The sequence below is a fragment of the Monodon monoceros genome, unplaced genomic scaffold (genome assembly GCF_005190385.1).
Source record: "Monodon monoceros isolate NGI ecotype Baffin Bay Population unplaced genomic scaffold, NGI_Narwhal_1 Super_Scaffold_11, whole genome shotgun sequence".
Classification (NCBI taxonomy): domain Eukaryota; kingdom Metazoa; phylum Chordata; class Mammalia; order Artiodactyla; family Monodontidae; genus Monodon; species Monodon monoceros.
Window position 1 is genome coordinate 39,483,360 of NW_021703767.1, and position 19,536 is coordinate 39,502,895.

General features: G+C 37.8%; 1 pseudogene; it reads right to left on the reverse strand.

Moving 5' to 3' along the window:
- Nucleotides 1-16,958: 16,958 nt before the first annotated feature.
- Nucleotides 16,959-17,882, reverse strand: LOC114890240 (annotated as a pseudogene).
- Between the last annotated feature and the right edge of the window lie 1,654 nt (nt 17,883-19,536).

Here is a 19,536-nt window from a genome sequence, read left to right on the forward strand (position 1 = left end):
ATTTATAACAATTATTGCTGCCACAATGGATGAGTTCAGCAGATTACTTAGTTCTTAGAGCCCTGATACTTTAAATGGATTTGTTGACACTGCATACCATGGATTACTAAAATTCTCCTTTTTGCCTGCAAGGGGGCCATTCCTACATTCATGCTCTAACATATGAGCAACTCTATGCCACATCATTTCTTGAGGATTTTTTTCCTAGGACCATTCCTTATAGGCAAAAGTGTGTCTGCCACATTTCAACCAGGTAAATGGAAATCACTCTGAATACTCAAAGTAGCAAATTCAATGCAGGATGTTAGTTTCACAGTGATGGAAAAGCTAAGGGGATGGTGAAGTGAACCAGAGATTAGTAACATCAGGAAGTTGCTTCCACCCATAAGTGAGGACAAATATTAAGAGAGCCTGAGGCCAGGGTACCTGGCATTAGCTGGGAGTATAGCAGGAATAGAGGCTACAGAGAAGCCATAGTCATCCCTGGAGATATAGCTGCTGCCACAGATATTGTTCAAAGTAGAAAAGGAGAAATATCCCAGCTTCTCCCTGACTCCTGGTCTCATCCCTCAATCTCCTGCCATTGCTGGGAGTCAGTCCTCCTGTGATACTGAGGGAAACACTGGAAAGTTTAGGGAGAGATCTGAGAGCAAACAGTCCCTGGATCTACAAATAAATAAAAGTCGTTGCTCTTTCCAGAACACAGTGGTTTACTAAGGAGGAGAAACAATTTCCCCCTCCACCTTGGAGTGAACTGTTCTGGTTACATTGAGCAGCTACCACTGTGTAATGAGGAGAGCATCAGGCACCATGTGCATAATCTACCTAGAATAAAGCTATTACAAGAAGAAAACGGACCAACTACGCATTAGGACATTTACCAGGAGAAAGAAATTGAGGAGAAACAAGCATTTACTTTTCAAAAATAAAGCAAAGAAGATTTGGTCAAGTTGCTGATAAAAGACAATGTGATAGAGACTCAAACACACAGTACAGCCAGACCAAGGAGGTTGAGGATGTTTTCAGAACACAGGAACTGTATCCATTTAACTAGCTTTTTATCCCACATGAGAGATGGCATTGTGAGGAGGTAGTAAGTGTTTTTAGATTATGGTGATAATTGTTCTTCCTGATGAAATGGTGAAAGACTGTAGGTAATTACATGGAATTTGGATGCAAGGAAATTAAGTGGGCAACACACATTAATTGAGGCTGGGGTCTGAGGACAAGATGATGGAGTAGAAGGACCTGAGTGTACCTCCTCTCACAAAAACACCAAAATCACAACAAACTGATGAACAACCATTAGCGAAAAGACTGGAACCTACCAAAAAAGTTATTCTACTTCGAAAGACAAGGAAGCCACAGTGAGACAGTAGGAGGGGTGCATTAACAATACAATTAAATCTCATACGGGCCGGGTAGGCAATCCACAAACTGGAAAATAATTATACCGCAGAGGTTATCCCACAGGAGTGAGAGTTCTAAGCCCCATGTCAGGCTCCCCAGGAGTCTGGAATCAGGAAGAGGAGTCCCCAGAGCATTTGTCTTTGAATGCCAGTGGGGCTTGATCACAAGAATTCCATAGGACTGGGGGAAACAGAAACACCCCTCTTGGAGGGCACACACAAGGTCTTATGCACACTGAGACCCAGAGGAAAAAAGCAGTGACTTCATAGGAGCCTGGTTCAGACCAACCTTCTGGACTTGGAGAGTCTCCTAGGGAGGTGGTGGAGGAGGGTGGCTGTGGCTCACTGAGCAGAAAAGGACACTGGTGGCAGAGGTACTAGGGAGTACTCATTGTCGTGAGCTGTCCTGGAGGCTGCCATTTTGATGCCAAGACCTGACCCCATCCAACAGCCCTTAGGCTCCAGTGCTGGGATGCCTCAGGCCAAACAACCAACAGGGCAGGAATACAGCCCCACCCATCAACAGACAGGCTGCTTAAAGTTATCCTGAACCCACAACCACCTCTAAATACACTCCTTGACATGACACTGCCCACTACAGGGAAAAGACACAGGTTTACCCACCAGTGGGCAGGAACCAGTCCCTCCCACCAGGAAGCCTGCACAACCCTATTAGACCAGTGTCAACCACCACGGGAGCAGACACCAGAGCAAGAGGAACTACAATCCTGCAGCCTGTTGGACTGAAAGCACAGAAAGTTAGACAAGATAATATGGCAGAGGAATATGTTCTAGACAAAGGAAAAAGTTAAAACCCCAGAAGAACAACTAAGTGAAGTGGAGATAAGCAATCATCTGGAAAAAGAATGCAGAGTGATTATAGTAAAAATGACCCAAGATCTCAGAAAAAGGAATGGAGGCACAGATCGAGAAGATACAAGAAATGTTAAACAAAGAGATAGAATATATAAAAAACAAACAGAGATGAACAATACAATAACTGAAATGAAAAATACACTAGAAGGAATCAATGGCAAAATCAATGAGTCAGAAGAACAGACAAGTGAGCTGAAAGACAGAATGGTGGAAATCACTGCCATGGAACAGAATAAAGAAAAAAGGATGAAAAGAAATGAGGAAAGTTTAAAGGACCTCTGGGATAACATAAAATGCACCCATATCTGCATTATAGGGGTGCCAGAAGGAGAAGAGAGAGAGAAAGGACCTGAGAAAAAATTTGAAGAGATAATAGCTGAAAACTTCCCTAAAATGGTAAAGGAAACATTCACTCAAGTCCAGGAAGCAAAGAAGAGTCCCATGCAAGATAAACCCAAGGAGGAACACACCAAGACACATATTAATCAAACTGACAAACATTAAAGACAAAGAGAAAATATTAAAGGCAACAAGGGAAAAACAATAAATAACATACAAGGGAATCCCTATATGGTTATCAGCTGATTTTTCAGTAGAAACTCTGCAGGTCAGAAGGGAGTGACACAATATATTTAAAGTGATGAAAGGGAAAAACCTACAACCAAGAATATACTACCCAGCAAGGCTCTCATTCAGATTTGATGGAGAAATCAAAAGTTTTACAGACAAGCAAAAGCTAAGAGAATTCAGCACCACCAAATCAGCTTTACAACAAAGGCTAAAGGAACTTCTCTAGGCAGAAAAGAAAAGGTCCCCACTAGAAACAAGAAAATTATGAATGGGAAAGCTCACTGGTAAGAGCAAACATACAGTGAAGGTATGAAACCATCCACACACAAATACGATATCATAACCAGCACTGATGAAAAGAGGAGAGTACAAATGAAGGATATTGGAAATGCATTTGAAGTTAAGAGACCAGCAACTTAAAACAATCTTGTATATATAGACTGCTATATCAAAACCACTTGGGAACCACAAACCAAAAATCTACAATAGATATACACACAAAAAAGAAAAAGGAATCCAAACACAACACTAAAGATAGTCATCAAATCATAAAAGAAGAGAACAAGAGGAAGGGAAGAAAAGAGACCTACAGAAACAAATAAAAAAAAAGATTTTTTAAATGTCAACAAGAACATATATGTCAGTAATTACCCTAAATGTAAATGGATTAATTGTTACAACCAAAGACACAGACTGGCTGAATAGATACAAAAAGAAGGCCGATATAATATGCTGTCTACAAGAGACCCACTCCAGATCTAGGGACACATAAAGACTGAAAATGAGGGGATGGAAAAAGTTATTCCATGCAAATGGAAATCAAAAGAAAGCTGGGGTAGCAACACTCATATCAGACAAAATAGACTTTAAAATAAAGAATAAAATAAAGAATGTTACAAGAGTCAAGGAAGGACATAATGATCAAAGGATCAATCCAAGAACAACATAAAACAATTTTTAAATATATATGCACCCAGCATAGGAACACCTCAATATATAAGGCAAATGCTAACAGCTATAAAAAGAGAAACTGACAGTAACAAAATAATAGTGGGGGACTTTAACACCCTACTTATATCAATGGGCAGATTATACAGACAGAAAATAAGGAAACACAGGCCTTACATGACAGATTAGATCATATGGACTTAATTGATATTTATAGAGCATTCCATCTGAAAGCAGCAGAAAACATATTCTTTTCAAGTGCACATGGAACATTCTCCAGGACAGATCACATGCTGGGCTATAAAGCAAGCCTTGATAAATTTAAGAAAGTTGAAATCATATCAGGCATCTTTTCCAACCACAAGCTACAAGATTAGAAATCAACTACAAGAAAAAAACTAAAAAACACAAACACGTGGAGGCTAAACAATATGCTACTGAACAACCAATGGTTCACTGAAGAAATCAAAGAGGAAATCAAAAAATACCTAGAGATAAAAGAAAATGAAAACACAATGATCCAAAACCTATGGCACACAGCAAAAGCAGTTCTAAAAGTGAAGTTGATAGCAATATAATCTTACTTCAGGAATTAAGAAAATAAACAACCAAACCTTACACCTAAGGCAGCTAGAGAAAGGAGAACAAACAAAACCCAAAGTTAGCAGAAGGAAAGAAATCATAAAGGTCAGAGCAGAAATAAATGAAATAGAGATGAATAAAACAATATAAAAGATCAAGGAAACTAAAAGCTGGTTCTTTGAAAAGATAAACAAAATTGATAAAACTTTTAGCCACACTCATCAAGAAAAAAGAGACAGGGTTCAAATCAATAAAATTAGAAATGAAAAACAAGAAGTTACAATGGACACTGGAGAAATACAATGGATCATAAGAGACTACTACAAGCAACTATTTGCCAATCAAATGGACAACCTAGAGAAATAGACAAATTCTTAGAAAGGTACAATCTCCCAAAACTGAACCAGGAAGAAATAGGAAATATGCAGACCAATCACAAGCACTGAAATTGAAACTGTGATTTAAAAACTCACAACAAACAAAAGTTCAGGATCAGATGGCTTCACAGGAGAGTCCTATCAAACAATTAGAGAATACTTAATACCTATCCTTCTCAAACTATTCCAAAGAACTGCAGAGGAAGAAACACTCCCAAACTCCTTCTATGAGACCACCATCACCTTGATACTAAAACCAGATAAAGATACCAAAAAGAAAAAGAAAATTACAGGTCAATATTACTGATGAACATTGATGCAAAAATCCTCAACAAAATACTAGCAAACAGAATCCAACAACACATTAAAGGATCATATGCCATGATCAGGTGGGGTTTATCCCAGGGATGCAAGGAGTTTTCAGTATCCACAGATGAATCAGTGTGATACACCACATCAACAAATTGAAGAATAAAAACCATATGATCATCTCAATAGATGCAGAAAAAGGTTTTGACAAATTTCAACACCAATTTATGATAAAAACTCTCCAGAAAGTGGGCAAAGAGGGATCCTACCTCAACATAGTAAAGGCCATATATGACAAACTCACAGCAAGTATCATACTCAATGGTGAAAAATTGAAAGCATTTCCTCTAAGATCAAGAACAAGACAAAAATGTCCATTCTCACCACTATTATTCAACAGAGTTTTAGAAATTCTAGCCACAGCAATCAGAGAAGAAAAAGAAATAACAGGAATCCAAATTGAAAAAGAAGTATAACTGTCACTGTTCGCAGATGACATGATACTATACGTAGAAAACCCTAAAGATGCTACCAGAAAACTACTAGAGCTCAGCAATGAATTTCATAAATTTGCAGGATACAGAATTAACACACAAAAACCTGTTACATTTCTATACACTAACAACAAAAGATCAGAAAGAGAAATTAAGGAAACAATCCCATATACCATCACATCAAAAAGAAGAAAGTACCTAGGAATAAACCTACCTAAGGAGGCAAAAGACCCATACTCTGAAAACCATAAGACATTGCTGAAAGAAATTGAAGATGACACAAACAGATGGAAAGATATACCATGTTCTTGGATTGGAAGAATTAATATTGTCAAAATGACTATATTATCCAAGGTAATATACAGATACAATGCAATCCCTATCAAATTACCAATGGCATATTTTGCAGATCTAGAACAAAAAAATCTTAAAATTTGTATGGAAACACAAAAGATTCTGTATAGCCAAAGCAATCTTGAGAAAGAAAAACACAGATGGAGGGATCAGTCTCCCTGACTTCATATACTATACTATAAAGCTACAGTAGTGAAAGCAGTATAGTACAGGTAAAAAGTGAGACTTATAGAACAGTAAAACAGAATAGAAAGCCCAGAAATAAACCCACACACCTATGGTCCATAAATCTACGACAAAGGAAGCGAGAATATACAATGAAGAAAAGACAGTCTCTTCAATAAGTGGTGCTGGGAAAACTGGACAGCTATATGTAATAGAATGAAATTAGAACATTCTTTAAAACCATATACAAAAATAAACTTAAAATGGATTAAAGACCTAAATGAAAGACCAGATACTATAAAACTCTTAGAGGAAAACATAGGCAAACACTCTTTGACATAAATTGCAGCAATATCTTTTTGAATCCACCTCCTAGAGTAATGAAAATAAAAACAAAAATATACAAATGGGACCTAATTAAACTCAAAAGCTTTTGCACAGCAAAGGAATCCATAAACAAGACAAAAAGACAACCCACAGAATGGGGGAAAATATTTGCAAATGATGCGACCAAAAAGGAATTAATCTCCAAAATTTACAAACAGCTCATGTAACTCAATATCAAAAAAAACAACAACCTTATGAAAAAATAAGAAGACCTAAATAGACATTTCTCCAAAGAAGACATACAGATGGCCAAGAGACACATGAAAATATACTCAACATCACTAATTATTAGTGAAATGCAAATCAAAACTACAATGAGATATCACTTCACACCAGTCAGAATGGCCATCATCAAAAAGTCTACAAACAATAAATGATGGAGAGGGTATGGAGAAAAGAGAACCCTCCTAAACTGTTGATGGGAATGTAAACTGGTACAACCACTATGGAGAACAGTACAGAAGTTCCTTAGAAAACTTAAAATAGAGCTACCATATGATCCAGCAATCCCACTCCTGGACATGTATCTGGAGAAAAACATGGTTTGAAAGGATACATGCACCCCAGTGTTCACAGCAGCACTGTTTACAATAGCCAAGACATGGAAGCAACCTAAATATCTAATGACAGATGAATGGATAAAGAAGATGTAGAACATATATACAAAGAAATATTACTCAGCCATTAAAAAGAATGAAATAATGCCATTTTCAGCAACATGGATGGACTTGGAGATTGTCATACTAAGTGAAGTAAGTCAGACAGAGAAAGACAAATATTGTATGATATCCCTTATATGCGGAATCTGAAAATAAAGGTACAAATGAACTTATTTACAAAACAGAAATAGACCCAAAGACATAGAAAACAAACTTATGGTTACCAAAGGGGAAGGATGCAGAGGGATAAATGAGGAGTCTGGGATTAACATATACACACTACTCTATATAAAATAGGTAACCAACAAGGACCTACTGTATAACACAGGGAACTCTACTCATATAGGTAATAACCTATATGGGAAAAGAATCTGAAAAAGAATAGATGTATGTATATGTATAACTAAATCACTTCGCTGTACACCTGAAATTAACACAACATTGTAAATCAACTATGCTCTAGTATAAAATAATTTTAAATGTGTTTATTGAAATTTATTTTATTATTAATTTTCCAGTGGAAGTCATAGAAACCAACATGAATTGTTAAAATTTGGTTGGACACCCCATAAAAGATTTTTTTAAAAAAACTAAATAGAACTAAATAATTAGGGGCAAGGCTGGATAACCTGTTATGTCTTTAGTGTTGTATGTCTGTAACATTATCTTCTGTATTGGATATAATTATTTATAGGAATGCTGTAAATTTTTTTTTTAACTCTACATTTCTATTTTGTGACCATTGAGTAATTCAATCCTGCGCACTGAATGCATGGGATGAACAAAAATTCTAAATTATACACAGGTTTGAACATTGGCTCCTTGAAGGACAAGCTATGATAAAAATATAAATTCCAGGATGTCAAATTCCTAAGGGAATTGTGTCTCTCCTGCTTTTTTCCTGTTAAGATTACATAAACACCGATGGCCTTTGTTGCAAAGAGATTTGGAATTTTCCTTTGTTCCATTGTGTACAACATTGTCATTACTGAATTTTTATAGTCTAGTCTTCCACTGACATCTGAAGAAGTGGTCAAATAAACTTTTCCAATTGGATTATTCTTTCCAAAATTTTCTTGCCCCAGGAAAATATTAATGCTGATGTCTAAATAGGTTATAGCAGTATATTTTTTAAAAATACATGTAGAATCAAAAAACGTTTAGAGCTAGAAGAAGTCTTAGAGGTATTCTAGTTTTGTTTCTCCTATTTCATAGATGAGGAAACACAACAAGGATATTCAGTACTTTTTCCAGAAGCACATAGGCTGTTAGTGACAGTCAGGTCAGGAATACACTTTTTTCAGATAATCTAAGAAAGCATTCTTTTGGTAATATTTCATTGCACAGTAAGACTTCATTTTGGGGGAGCATGTGATGTGGTTCTTCGTTGTGATCATGAACAGTTGCAAACAACACACAGACTTTTTTATTCTTGAAGAAAAATAAGACTGGCTTATCCAGGGGGTAACTCGTTCCTCACTATTCTCAGCTTCAGGTTATTTGCACATAAATTCTTCAGTTCAGAGTCATCTTACAAACTGTTTTTCTCTTGTTTGTCTATGTTGAATTCCTTCCAAAATTTTCAGCTTTCACTTCTGCCTTCCTCTCTCAACCTGAAGCCTTTTTTAAACTCGGCTCTTCAAGATGGAACTCTCTTATCATCTTTGAATTTATAGTTTAATGTACTACAACAGACAAGAACTGGAAGTTAAAAATACAAAGCCAAGACAGCCCAGAAATAAACGCACATACTTATAGTCAATTAATCTATGACAAAAGGGGCATGAATGAATATACAATGGAGAAAAGACAGTCTCTCCAATAAGTGGTGCTGGGAAAACTGGACAGCTACATGTAAAAGAGTAAAATTAGAACATTCTCTGACACCATACACAAAAATAAACTCAAAATGGATTAAAGACCTAAATGTAAGACTGGAAACCCTAAAACTCCTAGAGGAAAACATAGGCAGAACACTCTTTGACATAAATCGTAGCAATATTTTTTTGGATCTGTCTCCTAAAGCAAGGGAACTAAAAGCAAAAATAAACAAATGGGACCTAATTAAACATAAAAGCTTTTGCACAGCAAAGGAAACCATCAACAAAAGGAACCATCAGTTTTCTCCTACTGAATAGGAGAACATATCTGCAAATGACATGACTAATAAGGGGTTTATATCCAAAATACATAAACAACTCATACAATTCAACATCAAAAAAAATCCAGTTAAAAAAAGGGCAGAAGACCTGAATAGATATTTTTCCAAAGAGGAAATGCAGATGAACAACAGGCACATTAAATGACTCAATATCACTAATCATCAGGGAAACACAACCAAAACCAAAATAAGATATCACCTCATACCTGTCAGAATGGCTGTCACCAAATATCAAACAACAAATTTTGGTAAGGATGTGGAGAAAAGGGAACCATTGTACACTGTTGGTGGGAATGTAAATTGGTACAGCCACTATGAAAACAGTATGGAGGATTCTAAAAAAACTAAAAGTAGGACTACAATATGACCCAGAAATTCCAATTCTGGGTATATATCTGAAAAAAACAAAAACACTAATTTGAAAAGATACATGGTGTCTTCCCTGGTGGCACAGGGGTTAAGAATCCGCCTGCCAATGCAGGGGACATGGGTTCGAGCCCTGGTCCGGGAAGATCCCACATGCCATGGAGCAACTAAGCCGGCAAGCCACAACTACTGAAGCCCACGAGCCACAGCTACTGAAGCTCGTGTGCCTAGAGCCCATGCTTCGCAACAAGAGAAGCTACCGCAATGAGAAGCCCACATACCACAATGAAGAGTAGCCCTGGTCACCACAACTTAGAGAAAGCCTGCGCACAGCAACAAAGACCCAACACAGCCAAAAATAAATAAAATAAATAAATTTACATTTAAAAAACTTGTAAATTTTTTTTTAAAGAAGAAAAGATACATGCACCCTAATGTTCATAGCAGCATTATTTACAATTGCCAAGATATGGAAGCAACCTAAGTGTCCATTAGCAGATGAATGGTCAAAGAAGATGTGGTAAATACACACAACAGAATACTACTCAGCCATAAAAAAGAATGAAATTTTGCTATGTGCAACAACAAGGATGGACTTGGAGGGTATTATGCTAAGTGAAATTAGTCAGACATAGAAAGAAAAATACTGTATGATATCACTTATACGTGGAATCTAAAAAATACAACAAATAGTGAATATAACAACATAGAAATAGACTCATAGATATAGAGAACAAACTAGTGGTTACCAGTGGGGAGAAGGAAGGGGGATTGGCCACACAGGAGTAGGGGATTAAGAGATACAAATGATCATGCATAAAGTAAGCTGCAAGAATATATTGTACAACAGGGGCAATATAGCCAATATTTTATAATAACTATAAATGGAGTATAACCTTTAAAAATTGTGAATCATTATATTCTACACCTGAAACATATAATACTGTACATCAACTATACTTCAATTAAAAAATATAAGCAGTTGAAAACCACCCCGCTATGCAGGAACATGAGAAGTAGAGAATTAAATGTTTGCAAGTTCTCAATTTGTGGCATTTCAGGAGCAAAAACAGACACAGCCTCTGACTCAGGAGAGGGCATTTACCTGAAAGCCTGCCGTTTCCTCCTCATGCTTTGGATTGTATCCTCAGGCAAGATTATGTTGCGGAATCATATCTGCATCTTGAGATCATACCTTCAAACACATCAGCACAACTCCTTCATCTGCTCCCACTGCATCCAGAGAAAGAAGGACCTTGAAATGCTGAAAATGCCAACCTCTCCAGTCTTTTGTCTCAGGAGAAATTCAGGAACAATGAGCTCCTATATGAAGACCAAATTGTGATTTGTTTTCTTTCCTGTCTGCATGTGCTCTTCTCTTACACAGACACCCAAAATTTCTGCTACAGCATGAAATCTGTTGGTTGCACTGACCTGCCCCTTCCAAACACGTGCGGAGCATGTTCTGTTACCCGTCTTTGTACCAGTGCCTGGACGCAACTCTCACAGATATACCCAGTAGCCCCCGTGCTTAATCCTGGCCTTAGCTTAGAATCACCTGGAGCGCTTAATTAAAATAGCATTGATGTTTCCACCCAGATCAATAGACCGACTCTGAGGGGGAGGCACAGGTGATGTTATTTCTCAATACTCCTCATGTGATCCTAATGGACGGGAACCACTTAGCTAAGCATACCTTTTAAAGCTTTAAAGTGTGTGCAAAATCCCTTAAGGATAAGGGGCCCCAATCTAAGACGTTATGTTCCTGCAAGTTTGCACTGGGGCCCATGAAATGACATCTTTAACAAGTATTTTGTTGCTGATGCTGCCCAGCAGACTCATTTTCAGCAGCACTGAGTTTGAGGTGTCACACAGCCCATCTGAGTCCTCTGCATGCTGTGAAGCTTTGGGAAGGGAACATCCCGAACTTCGGGCTCCCATGAGCCAATTTCTAGCGTCTGAGCTCATCCTGGAACTGGCGTGGCTGTGTTGTCACCTAGAGCACAGGCAGTGGCCATGGAGAGAATCACATGGTGTTTCAGAGTTGTGTAAAAGGTTCCCCTCAGAATTCTACCCAATGCCTCGAGTCCTTTAGCCCCCTGTCTCCTCAGGGCCCATTTGATTCACAGGGCAATCCATGGTGTGAGCACCTGTCCACAGGTGAGCAGAGCCTCCATCCCCAGGAGACCTGAGGCATGAAAGTGTTTACATCACAGCTTTGCCTGAAAATAAACCAAAGACAGCAATAGACGATAGATTAGCATTTTATGTTTGGAATGGAGAGAAATGCTTCCAAATGATGCCATGAGTGCACATTTAATGATGCACAAAGGAAGCTATGATACATGCTAAGTAACAAAGGAAATTATAACTGGAAAAAAATGCAAAGCCACACACCAATATCCTGTAAGTAGGACTTCTCTTTACCACGGGGACACGTTGAAGTGGCATGTACACAGTCAGATTTGCCCTGAAGCGAACTAGGCTAAAGCTTCAAGGCCCCTTCCCAAGCCCTGGGATGCATCCCAGCATTCATGTTGACATATGTTTTTGCAAATATTTCAAAAATAAGCTATTTTAACCACAATCATTTCAGAGCACTCTCTTTTTTACTCAGATGGTCCTTATTACACTTTCCCTGCATGGGGTAGTGGGGATTAAGCTAAGGGAAAGTTTAGTTGGTAGACATACACAGTTTGGATTTGGATTGAGTGGGATATATTTATAGCATTCTCAAACATTTCCAGGGGTAGATAAGTAATCATATCCTAGTGTAATGGCTTCTAGGAATACTTCAGCCCCTCACTGTGCTGTTTCAAAAGGGTCTGAGAGCATGTTACTTTATGAACAGGTCCTATGAAGGTTCCACTACCAAGTATAAGAAGAAGGTACTGGAAAAGGAACATGTTTGAAATCTGGTAATAAAAGCAAGTTGTTTGAAGAGTACTATGTTATACCATACTTGTGCCTTAAGCAGGTAGTTAATACAAATTTACATGATTTTTCTAAGTTTTGTGTTTATAGTATTCGTCAGTCTCTCAGAATCTGTTAGCTGTGATTTCTAATTCTAAATAAATATTCACTTTCATACATAATTTAGCATTTGTTTTGTTTCTTTTTCTTTAAAAGTCCCCTATCCCCCAAACTTTTATGTCTCAGGTCCCACAGATCATAGATCAGCCCTTGGGTGAATAACTTCCCGGAGAGAATCCTTTTCGGCTTCAGGACAGCCTGATCCTGGCTCATTCCAGGAGCCAGAACTGAGCCAGGCAGGGGTAGGAAAGACCTATTATGAGCTACCAAAGAAGTCAAAACCTCTTTGAGAAGTGCAATAAAGAGATCAACATCAGAAAGGGTTGAATTCTGTTGACAAGTCTAAGAGGCTCATCATGGGGCCAGGAAATAGACGAGTTCATCAGAAGTTTCACAGGCCCAGACGTACCACAGAGAGCAAGGAGCAGTGGTTGCATTAAAGAACATTTCCATGAAAAACCTGGCATTCCTAAGACTTGTTTTCATGAATGTGCACTGCCGAATAGGAGGGTAGTTTGGCCTGTTTCAAATAGTACAGACACTATGTCCACTGACAACTGTCAAGGGAAAAAGATTTAACACACACATGACTTCAAGACCACAGCCCCTGTGCATTGAAATCACCACTTTGTTTTCCTTGTATTAGTATTTTAGCATATATGGTTGACCCTCCATTTAGCATAAATAGAGAAGAAGAAAAGATGTTATGTGGTACACATAAACACACCCAAATTCTAGGGTTCTGGGAGAGGGAGATTTCTCCTGCTCTGTTTTTTGTTTTTGTTTTTAATAGATCTTTATTGGAGCATAATTGCTTCACAATACTGTGTTAGTTTCTGTTGTACAACAAAGTGAATCAGCCATATGCATACGTATGTCCCCATATCCCCTCCCTCTTGGGCCTCCCTCCCACCCTCCTATCCCACTGCTCTAGGTCATCGCAAAGCACCAAGCTGATCTCCCTGTGCTGTGCTTCCGGGATCTAAAAAAAAAAAAAAAAGAAAGAAAAATGGTACTGATGAACCTAGTGGCAGGGCAGGAATAAAGACATAGACATTGAGAATGAACTTGAGGACACGGTGCGGGGGAGGAAGAAGCTGTGGTGAAGTGAGAGTAGCATCGACACTTCCTGCTGTGTTTTTATGGGATTTGGAGGAAGAAGAAAATGGGAATTATTTCCCTCTTGCACAAGTTTACTTTAATCTGATTTCTGATGCAGAAATTCGACTAGACATTTTGATTACTCATCATGGTATATCAGTCATGAAATTAGCTGCCCAGTAATTTAGTTCAGGGACCACAGCTAGTCGTGGTATAAGCAGTTTAGAAGCCAGGCATCCCATCACCCAGAGTAGGGCATTTATACTCTTTCTTACTTATATTTTATGCGTGACTGTGAGCAAACCGTAGGCACTCAATATTAATGTTTTAGTAGATTGAGAAGCCAACTGGTGCAGTGGAAAAGAAGTGAGCTTTGAAGTTACACAGACTGAGCATTCAATCCTAATTCTGCTTTGGACAAGTGATCTAAAATCTCTACAACTCAGCTTTCTCATCTGTAATGTGGGAATTAAAAAACCCACCTTGGGGCTTCCCTGGTGGCGCAGTGGTTGAGAGTCCGCCTGCCAATGCAGGGGACACGTGTTCGTGCCCCAGTCCAGGAAGATCCCACATGCGGCGGAGCGGCTGGGCCCGTGAGCCATGGCCGCTGAGCCTGCGCTTCCGGAGCCTGTGCTGCGCAACGGGAGAGGCCACAACAGTGAAAGGCCCGCGTACCGCAACAAAACAAAACAAAACAACCCACCTTGGAAAGTTGTGTGAGGATTCAATGGAGTGACTGTTGTGTCCTTCTTACAAGTGCCTAGTAAACTGGGGCCATTAGTAATTGATACAGGAAATCATACTCTTCCCAGGAAAGTCTAGTGTTTAACAGGCATATACACATTATCTCGTTTGGTCCACATATCTACTTTACAATGCAGGGATTACCATATCTTTTTTTACTGATGAGGAAGAATACTTTTTCCCACATCAAACAACTGACAATTAGAGAGTAAAAAGATCAAAACCAAATCTTGCAATTTCTTAGCTTTCTGACAGAGAACCTGCAAGTTAAGATATTGTGTGTTTTTAAATGATTTATTCCATTACCATTGGTCCTGTCCCAACACACACTCGGTGTGAGAAATGAGAATACTTCATAAACATTAACCTAATTATAAAATAATCAGGTTTAAAATGTAACACTGATTCTTTCAGCAGAGAAAATGAGAGCTCATCCCTAAAGAGCTAGTGAGTTGACATTTTCAGATGAAAACTATGATAAGATGTCAACAGAAAGAAGCTATGATTCTTCCAACCCATTATCCACTATTTTAATGAGATTTGAGATTGGCCTGAGTAGAAAAATAACCAGGATCCTTCAGACCAGAGGAATATGTTGAATGAATTGATTCTGTATCCCCAAGTTACAAATAATGCTCTACAGTTGCAAAATCTGTCTGAACTCTATTTGGCTTGCGAAAGCCACCTTACTCTAGCTTGTTCTAAAGAATCTTCCCCCTTCTGGCTAGTTTTAGTTCCTCCTACTGTCTCTTTTATTCTAGTTGGCTAAGAGATTATTAAAATATATTCAGGGCAAATACATTCAGATGTGACGATAGCAAAAACTTTTGGGAACAGTGTGGTGTTCTAAGATTCTATTTGGGGGCTTGAATCCTGGCTTTTACTTGTGGCCAAGTGCCCTTGGGCAAGAGCTTCCCTGATCATTTACTCAATTACTCAAATTACTGAAAAATAAGATTAATAAAAAAATCATAGTATTTACCTAGTGTTAAACTATTTACATATTTTACTAGTCTTCATAACTCTATGAAGTAGTTATTTTAAATATCTTCATCTTATGGATGAACACAATGAATTTAAAAAGGTTAAGGAAATTGTCCAAGGACATACAACTTCTAAGTAACATCACTAAAACTCAAATCTCCATTTTTTAAATATTGCTAACAGCCTCCCAAATAATGCTATCCACATGCTATTTGTGAAAATTCCTTGAGATAAATTCATGTATTGTTCATGGTATATAGAGGGCTTTTAGTACATATCCCTTCCTGTCTCTTTGTATCTACTTTTTGTTTTCTCAAAGCAGTTTGCATCTTTTTATTTCACTTGATCTTCATCTGACCAACAGAGAAACTTTGGAAATTTGGGACTAAATGATATCAACAAATTTCCCGTGGAACTGGTCCTAGGACCCAGGGTTTCTCCTTTTACGTTTGCCATCTTTTCTCCTCTCGAAACCTGTCAAAATCCTGTAAGAAGTAACTTTTATTTTTGACTTCTCTTGAGTCCTCTCTTCCTTTTTAGGCTTTGGGTAGAAAGGCATATGCTTATTTTCATAAATGGATGAATGCCTTGATAAGAACCTGATAATACACACTTAAAGTGATTACTCTGATCTTTGGAATCTTCACGGCAGGATGGCCACTCTCAAGAGGACTTTCCCTCCCCTCGCAATGACAAGTCTTAATGGAATCTGGCCTGAGGAGTGTCTGGGCTGTGTGCAGGGCTGGTGTCAAGGCAAGTGCAAGCTGTTCCCCGAAGCTCAGCCTTTACAACATAGTACAACTCAAACATTCCTTCAAGGCACCGCCCACCTTTTCCAGTGGGAATATACTGAAATGATTCTCTTGGAAGCAGTGTGGAGGAATGGGGGAAGGGTGTTAAGTAGGTGTTTTCAGAGGAGATAGTGGATGGGTGAGTGGGTGGAGACAAAAGGGGAAAATGACAAGTAAAGATGGAAAAAATAACCACTACTGCCACCAAAATATTCTGCTCAAGGAATGAGGGAGTACACCTTACAGCTGTTAGCACTGCTCAGCATATTTTGCATATTTACATACACCAGGTATCCAAACAGCCCTGTGTTTGTTTTAAAATCCCACACAGAGATGTCTGGTAAAGCTGTCACTGTGAAAGAGTTATTTTCTTGGTGATGTTTGCAAAACTGCTTTCAAAATTCTGTATATACAACAGAAGAGACAGGAGAGTCACTGTCATTACCCACGTTATAGAGAAATCTGGACTAGTCCATTTACCCATGAGACAACATTCAGAGTGAAACACCCACATTCTAAGGCAAAAAAAAAACACCTGGTTGGTTGAAGCCAATTTTTTTATTATTACTTTTGGTTCAATACAAAACGAAAGACAAAACATCACCCAGTGATCCTGGTTAGTCCTGAACCCACCAAAGTGTGATTTTCTTAGTCACTGCTGACTCTCATCTTTGATTTAGGAGTTGATTTTTTTTTTTTATGAAAAATGCTAACACTGGATGGATTTCTCATATAGCCATTTTCTTTTGGAAACATAAAGCTCCACAAAACCACACATAGCCCATTTGAAAAAGATTAGGGAACTTCCAGCAGAAGGAATGGGGTAGTTGAAAGCTATATTTTCCTTTTAGCAAGATCCACAAGAAAAGGATAGAGTGTTGTGCTTAAAGGGGAACAGATTTTGTATTTTTTGGCAAGATATTAAATCCTCTGTTGCTATATTTGGCTTCCTGCAAATAGCCTTTAGTACAAGTACAAAGCAAAGATCAATGCTGGTGTTCTTCATTCAGCCACAGCCAAACTTGGTATGGAAAGTAAAACAGTTGGGCTTAAGTGTTGTTTCTAAGAGATTCTAGTTCATTTATTGATCAACAGCATTCTAGAGTCTAGGTACCTACTTTACACATTAAATGTATCAAAACATGTTTGCTTTCCATAATAGTTTTTCCCCTGCTTAACTGATAACAGATGTAAGGATTCAATCTGGACAGAAATGTAAAAGCTTTACCAATGTAGTCATATATGGATATTTAGTCAAATGTGTATAAGCAGGTCAAATGAGATGCTTGGAGACTTAGGACATCACACGATGGGCATATATTCCCAAAAAAGGAAGCAAAACAATTAAATGGTAGTTGATTGTCCCCAGAGAAAACACACTTCAGCTAGGAAGAATCTGCACCAGATGTCCTGCTCGCCACCCCCCTGAGTGCCTGTCTGACATAAAGACAACATAACCCTTTGGATTCGAAGACACTGTAATAACCACATAAATGTTTGAAATAGCAACAAGAATTTCCTTTTTATGCAATTATTTAAGTGAATGTAGATGAATCCTACACAGATGACCATTGCAAACATGGAACACGCCTTGCGAGTTCCAGTGATATATTAAACCCTCTTAGATTAAAAGGCTGATAAAAATTAACTGAAATCTGATAGTAATTGTGATAGGTTAAATAATGCCCACTCAAAATGTTCACTTCCTAACCCCCAGAACCTGTGAATATGTTACCTTACATTTAAGGACTTTTTTAAAATTAAGAACCTTGAGATGGAGAGATTATCCAATGTAATTACAAAGGTCCTTAAAACTTGTAAAAGAGAGGCAAAAGAGAGGGTCAGAGCAAGCCCATGTGAGAAGGACTTGACCAGCTGTTGTTGACTTTGAAGATGGAGGAAGGAGGCCATTAGCCAAGGACTTTAGAAGCTGGAAACACCAAAGGAACAGATTCTCCCTTATATCCAGAAAGAATGCAGCTGACAGTTTGATTATAGCCCACCAAGACTGGTGCTGGATATTTGATTTATAGAGCCATAAGATCGTAAATTTGTGTTGTTTTTAGCCATTAAGATTGTGGTAACTTTTTACAGCAACATAGAAAACTCATTACACTTGTCTGGTCTAAATATGGCAGACAGTTGAGAAAGCTGTGCCACATTATTTCACCTGTGATGATGAAGGTCTACTAATCGAAATGCTGATTTCCAGGCTTTGCATTTTCACATTACAAATTTATTTAATAAGAAAATAGAAGGCCCCTGTAGAGAAACTCCAGCTTCCTTTAAAAATAAGGTCTTGGACTTCTCCTTTCCAGATACACTTCTTCAATCTCAATGAATTGTCAGGAAACTTTTGTTTCTTCTTCCACACTACTTACAGAAGCTCCATATCAACAAATGTAAAAGCAAAATGACAAAGTACACCTCTCCCAAAGAGTTAATTGATAACTTCAGAAGCATTGTGTTAAAAAAATTCACAAGCCTCCTGCTATTATGTAATTGATATAGCCCATTTCACTTGCTCTTCTATTATAAACACTTGTTTTGTAACCATACAATCCTCACTATAACATATAAATCCCTTGGCTGTAGAAATTAACCTCATTAAAAAAAAACTACGGTGGTTTAATTTCTAAAGATATTTGTAATTTGCTTAATTGAATAAGAAGAAAAGAGACAGCTTTAGTTAATTGTCAAGAAATGCAGGCGAAACCAAATTGCTACATTAAAATATAAACATTAAGTTCACATTAAGTTATTTATTGAAAAAATTGAAGATGACATTTGTTTTTATTACAAAGTCCTCCATCATCTCATATCATCAACATATAGTTATGAGACCTGCATTTGAAGAGTGAATAGAAATACAAAAATGTCTCTTCCTCCAACGCCATGAAAAACAACAACAAAAAATATGATTTTATAATTAGCTTGTGAAGCGAAAAGTTTTATGAATTACATATATTTTGTAAATTAAGAATGACAACAGAGCTAAGATTAGTTAATTTCTCTTTCTGGACATGTAAAATGAAGATAGCATAAAATTGCCCACAAAACTAATAAATCTAGAATTGTTTTGTATTTCAGGGTTGTAAGATTACATTTATATTACAAGTTTTCAGTTCACTTAATCAAGTGACAAATATAAACTTCACCATACTATGAATTTTTTGTTTATAAAAGCTTTCACCTTATCTAGACTTATGTGATGAAAGCAAATTGA